Below are 6,045 nucleotides of genomic sequence, written 5' to 3'. Positions count from 1 at the left end.
GTGGGACATGGGTTCCTCTCCGGGGGGGGGGGGGGGGATAAGGGTTGTGCTGATGGAACCCCTCCCGTCCTGCAGCTACTGGGCCTGCTGCCTCAGCCATGGCAAGTGGCCACTTGCCCAATCACCTCTACTGCTAGTCCTGCTGCTTTTTCTTCTGCCACTGGTCCTGTAGATCTGGTGTAGGAGGGGTCCCACAGTTTATATCTGACTCAGGACATGGGGTGAATTGAAATGTCTGACCTACTCCAAATTCTGCTAAGGGCAAGATTATTCTTGTCTAAATCATTCTCAGCAAGTATTGTCTAATTTATTCTTTAAAATGTTGTGAAAAAGAGTCATATAACTAATGGGCACAATGCCCAAATTATGAAAAACACCACAATTTGTCATGAGTAAAGCAGGGGGAACAAGGGATGCATGTCTGCTATAGAAGGGGACTGTCAGCATGTCTGTCCTTGGGACTGGCTTTTCCCACAATTCCCGCCTGCCACAACTTCGATCTTTAAGAATTTCTGGGGAGGAAGAGATTTTAAGAGCCGGTACCTGCAGAAAGAAACACGCTGGCTCGATCTAGGGTTAACGAGCCTGTTTATTGCTTACAGCAGTTTCACTCTGTCCCTGAATGCCCTACCCGAGGGCCAATTACCAGGAGACACCCAGCAATTACTAGGTTAGATACAGAGTGTAGGCTAGCAGTTAATTGACCGTCTGCCGCCACTTATATTGTTAGCAGTCAATTAACTCCGGAACCGGGGATTCCCCCTTAGCTGTGGTTTGAGCTCACAAACTGAGCATCTTTTCTCCAGAGCTCTCCACTAGCTCCGTTTTTATCTCTCTTTTCAGTCTCTCTTTCTCTGACAATCTTGATCCCCTCCAGGCCGCTGTCTGTTGCCTCTTCCCTCCTGTGTCCCCGTGACTCACCAGTAGAACGGCTCCTTCAGGTAGGCAGCGATCTGTCAAGCCATAGCAATCCCGGTTTCTGGTCCGCAGAGAGGATAGCAATCTCTGCCCCTGCCGGGGCTTCTCAGTTTCTCTTGATCAACCTCTTTGGTCTGTCTTCCCTCTTAGTCCATGCCCACAGGCAACTCTGGGCCATCTTCTCTCCCTCTTATTCTTCCTTCTGGGTGCCTGTTGGTTCCCTGGGGTCAGTTATTTCTGGTTTCCCCGCTGTGCTGCTCCTCCTCAGCCGTTACTTCTTCTAAGTAAGAGAGTCACAGCCAGGACTTTGTTACAGGGACCATGAAGAACATTCAAAGAGTTTTCTTGGGAACCGTCTCACATTCCTGCACTGTAAGCTTGATGAGAGGAAAGAGGTTGCAGGGAATAGGTAACCCTTCAGATCAAGGAACAGCAAGCAGGCCAGCTACAGAGCAGTTTTCTAGAGAAGGTCTGCTTGGAAAGAGAGGCAAGAAGTGAGAGGCAGCAGATTAGAAGACCCAAAGACATGGCTGGAGGATGCTACAATCCAGAGCCACTGCCACTTCCAGCACTTTCTCTGCTTCCACTTGTGAGGTGTCTGTCCAGGCAGGACCATACATGGTTGAGGCTTCTACCCAGGTCCTGGTTTGGTGCCGTGCAGACTGCAGCTTCCATTCAGTGTCAGGCAAGTGGGGGAGTGCCTGTGATATGAGCAGTGCCTTCTGGTGGTGTCTCTCAGGAAGAAGGCAAGAGAGCTACAAGAGGAGGTAGCAAGGCTCCAAAGTATCCTTTGCCATGAGGACTTAATTGATTCCATGCTGGAGGAAACCTCTAGGACTGTGGAGGAAGGACTGCCAGAGGTGGTGCTAGAAAAGGAAGAGGGCACAGACTCCCAGAGAGGTGAAAGCTGGAAGTTTGTTTCTTCTGGTAGTAAGAAGAAATTATCATCCCCACACACAGTGGTTTGCCTGGAGGACAGATATGGAGTGCTAGCAATAGAGGAGGAGTAGTACATCTCATTGGTGGCCAGGAATCTCTAAGGTGGGGAGGATTGGGATCACTGCCATGAAGAGGAAGCAATGGGCTGTGATGATTGGAAACACCCTTCTGTGGGGGACAGAGGGATCCATCTGTCAGCCTGACCTGTTGTCCCAGGAGGTCTGCTGCTTGCTTGGAGCCTGGATCCAAGGTATCACAGCAGGATTACTGAGACTCAGCCGACCCTCTGACTACTATTCCATCCTGCTGATCCATGTGGGCACCAATGACACTTCCAGGGGTGACCCTGATCAGATCAAGAGTGACTACAGGGCTCTGGAAGCAAGGGTGAAGGGGATGGGGGCACAGGTCATGTTCTACTCAATCCTCCCAGTCACATCTTGCAGATCAATTAATGGCTGTGCAGGTGGTGTCACCAGCAGGGTTTCAGCTTCTTTTACCATGCAATGTTGTTCCAAGAAGAATGTTTGCTAGGAAGGGATAGGATCCACCTTTTGATTCAAGAAGTTTTTCAGGAGTATTGGGGACAACTTCCTGGTAGAAGTGTTGGAGAGATGAACTAGGGGCCATGCCCTTCTTGATCTGCTGCTCGTAAACAGGGAAGAATTGGTGGGGAATGTAGAAGTTGCTGGCAAGTTCTGAATCGGTGACCATGAGATGGTTGAGTTCAGGATCCTGACAAAGGAGAGCAGCAGAGTAAGGACTTCAGAAAAATAAATTTGGGCTGCCTCAGGAAATGGGAAGAATCCCCTGGGAAGCCATTCTGAGGGGGAAAGGAGTCTAGGAAAATTGGTTGTATTTTAAAGAAGCCTTAGTGAGTGTGTAGAAACAAACTATCCCAATGTGCAAAAAGAACAAATGTGGCAAGTTACCAGTTGGCTTAGCAGAGAACTCTTCAGTGTGCTCAAAGAGAATGATGAATGGATTATAAGGTGGATAGAAAGCTAGCTGGATTTTTGGGCTCAATGGCTAGTAATCAATGGCTCACTGTGTAGTTGGCTTTCAGTATCAAGTGTAGTGCCCCAGGGATTGATCCTGGGGCCAGTTTTGTTTAAGATTTTCATTAACCATATGGAAAATGGGATGGATTGTGCCCTCAGCCTGTTCACGGATGACACCAAGATATGGGGAGTAGTAGATACGCTGGAGGGTAGGGCTAGGATTCAAAGAGACCTAGACAAATTTGTAGGATCGGGTCAAAAGAAATCTCATGAGGTTCAAAAGGACAAGTGCAAAGTCCTGCACTTAAGACAGAACAATCCCATGCACCAGTACAGCCTGGCAACTGGCTAACTGGTAAACTGGTAAACTACAACTGGTAAACTACAACATACCTTCCACTTTTATTATAACTTGTTGAGGTGGTCTGGCAGTCTCTGGGTGCATCTACATGTGCAATTAATGTGAAACAACAAACTCTGGAGAAGTTTGAGCCAGAATAAACTACTCAAATACAAGCACCTGGGACAGCAGCAATTTGAACTGGGGTGGAGCAGGCTCAGGCTGGAAGGGTCTTAGGGGCTCAGTCCCAGGCATTGGGTGGCAGCATAGGGCAGAAGAGGGGCTGGCTGGGACACAAGGGTGCTGAAAGTGCAGAGCCATGTGTCCAGATGGCAGGCATGCATCTCGCCCATGGGTGACTGGGCTGACTGGGTGCAATTTAAATCCACAGTCAGTATCTACATGTGCATTTAAACTCAGTAAGTTACCCCAATGTAAGATTGTACTATCCCCAACAGTACTATTTTATGCCAGTGTAAATTAATTTATTGCAGCTTAATACCATCGCATGTGTAGATGGTGATGCTTTAATCTGAAGCTAATTAGTCTATTCACCAGTAAAATGCATGTGTAGATGCAGCCTCTGTTGGGTCACCTGTTACAGTAAAATCATATAGGATATGGACCTTAAAGATGTAGTTAGCCATGTTATTCAGAAGTCAGGTAGAAGGCATAGTAGATTTGCACCTTATAAGCTAACACAGCCACATTTAGGTCAGTCATGGAGTGTCCTGGGATTTTAGTGTTCATCCACAGGTCTATGGGTCTTCTGAAAGTTGATATGAGATCGGTGTTCATTCATTCTATCACATGGGGATTACAGTGTCTGTCTAATGTAGATAGTAGAGGGGCATGGTGAACAGGTGAAAGCATACATGACATTTGTAGTTGCAAGTGAATCTTGGATGTTATAATCTCTATATTTGGGGCAGTAATGTTGTGGTCTAATATTCATGTTGGGGTATGGAAGGTATCTGGGTCCGTTGCCAGCGTTAGCACCTCAGTGAGACTGGGAATTAGGAATCTTGTTGCTTGAGAGACTCCACTTGAGATTGAGGGGTTCCCTGTAAGCCAGGATAGGCCCTCATGACTATGTTGAGACCGTCATCCTTTCCCAGGTATGGCTAGAGGTCATTAATGATACATCTAAAGTGTTCAAGCTAGTTCTGGAAGTGACAACAAGAGGGACTCTGTCATCCTTGTCCTAGGTTTGGTATTGTAGGAGGTTAGAGTGAAGTCTAAGTCAGGTTTGGTGATTTGGTTGGCTACTGTTTTAGGATAGTATTGTAATTGTAAGAACCGGTCCACATCCGTAAGGTACATCCTGGTCAGTGGCTATAATATGAATTGTTCTTATAAAGTCTTTATATAAACTGTAAATATATGGTTATAACATTAAGTTTGGCTGTAGATGATGGAACTAATGGTGTGCTTGGGATGAAAGATGGTGGTAAAGGCAGATTTGATGGTTAGGTGGTTTCCAATACACTGGTGGCAATATATAATCAATATATCTTTTAGTGAGCAATTATTTGGGCTTGAGGGCCCCCTTAAGGAGTTTTGGTGATCTGTTGTGGGCTGGGAGGAGGGGCTGACCTTGCCTGGAGGTGGGGTGCTGGCTGGACAGTGGGGTGATGACCCAGACCAGTGTAGCTGCAGGGAGGGCAATTGCTCCTATCTTGCCCCAGGCCTGTCCACCCTGCACCTACCACTGCGGGGTGCCACATGAAGCAGGCTTGTGGGGTCTCCATGGAGACCAGCCCAGAACCCCTGTGGGCACGGCACAGTTAGCCCAGCTGTTGGGATGGGGCCAAGGATAGCTGGAGAGCAGCATCCAGGAACAGGATGGATGAGCAGGGCTTGGCTCACAGGGTGGTGACATTGTGGGACTGGCGCCCATGGCAGAGCCATGATCCTTTCCCCACATGTCCCTGTGATGGGTGCCAGTTCCACAGGCAGGGACATGCAGGTAACAGATGGTGACTTTGCCCTGGGTGCCAGACCTGAAATGTTCCTTTTCTAGCCCCTGGCCACCTGTCCCAGTCCTGGATGCTCCCTGCCTGTCTGCAGCCCCATCCTATCTGCATGGCCAACTTTGCCCTGCCCATAGGGGTCCTAGGCAGGTTTCCATGGAGACTGTACCCGCACACCCACCTGCTCCATCCAGTGCCCCCTGGCAGTGGATACAGGGCAAATAGACCAAGGCAGCTGGGCAGTAGGGCTGGGTTCAGTGGCAGCAGCCAGTCTAAGAGAACTACCACTGCAGGGGCTTCCAGGAAGCCAAGCACCAAGCCATGCTATATCCACCTCCACCATGCCACACACCCAGGGATGGCAGGACTGGCCATATGCACTATGGCTGGGGCTCTCGCCTGTGCCTGTGCCTGGTCGGATCAAGGGACCTGCCACAGGCCAGGTGGAATCCCTTGGTGGGCTGAATCTGACCTGTATTTTGCCCACCTCTGCCTTAGGTAGATCAGAAGGATAAGAAGTCAGCTGAGAGGAAACAGGCTTGAAATATAAATAAATATGCTGGCATATTGAGGATCATATGTGTGCCCATAGCAGTGCCATTTGTTTGTAGGTATATGGAATCCCCAATCCTGAAATACTTGTGTGTGAAGACAAAATGGGAGAGTGTAATGGAAACAGAAGAAGCTTTCTTATTGGCAATGAACTTTATGGCTCGTGATCAGTCTTCATGGGAGATGTTGGTACACAAAAACGTGACACCCAGGAAAGCTAATATGGTATTATCTGGGACATTTCTAACTTCAGGAAGTCAAGGATCGTGCATGATTTGACTAGAGATGAAAGGAATTGCTAGAACTAAAATTTCTACACTAT

The sequence above is a fragment of the Alligator sinensis genome, unplaced genomic scaffold, assembly GCF_000455745.1.
Source record: "Alligator sinensis unplaced genomic scaffold, ASM45574v1 scaffold357_1, whole genome shotgun sequence".
NCBI classification, from domain to species: Eukaryota; Metazoa; Chordata; order Crocodylia; family Alligatoridae; genus Alligator; species Alligator sinensis.
This window is presented reverse-complemented; position numbering follows the sequence as displayed.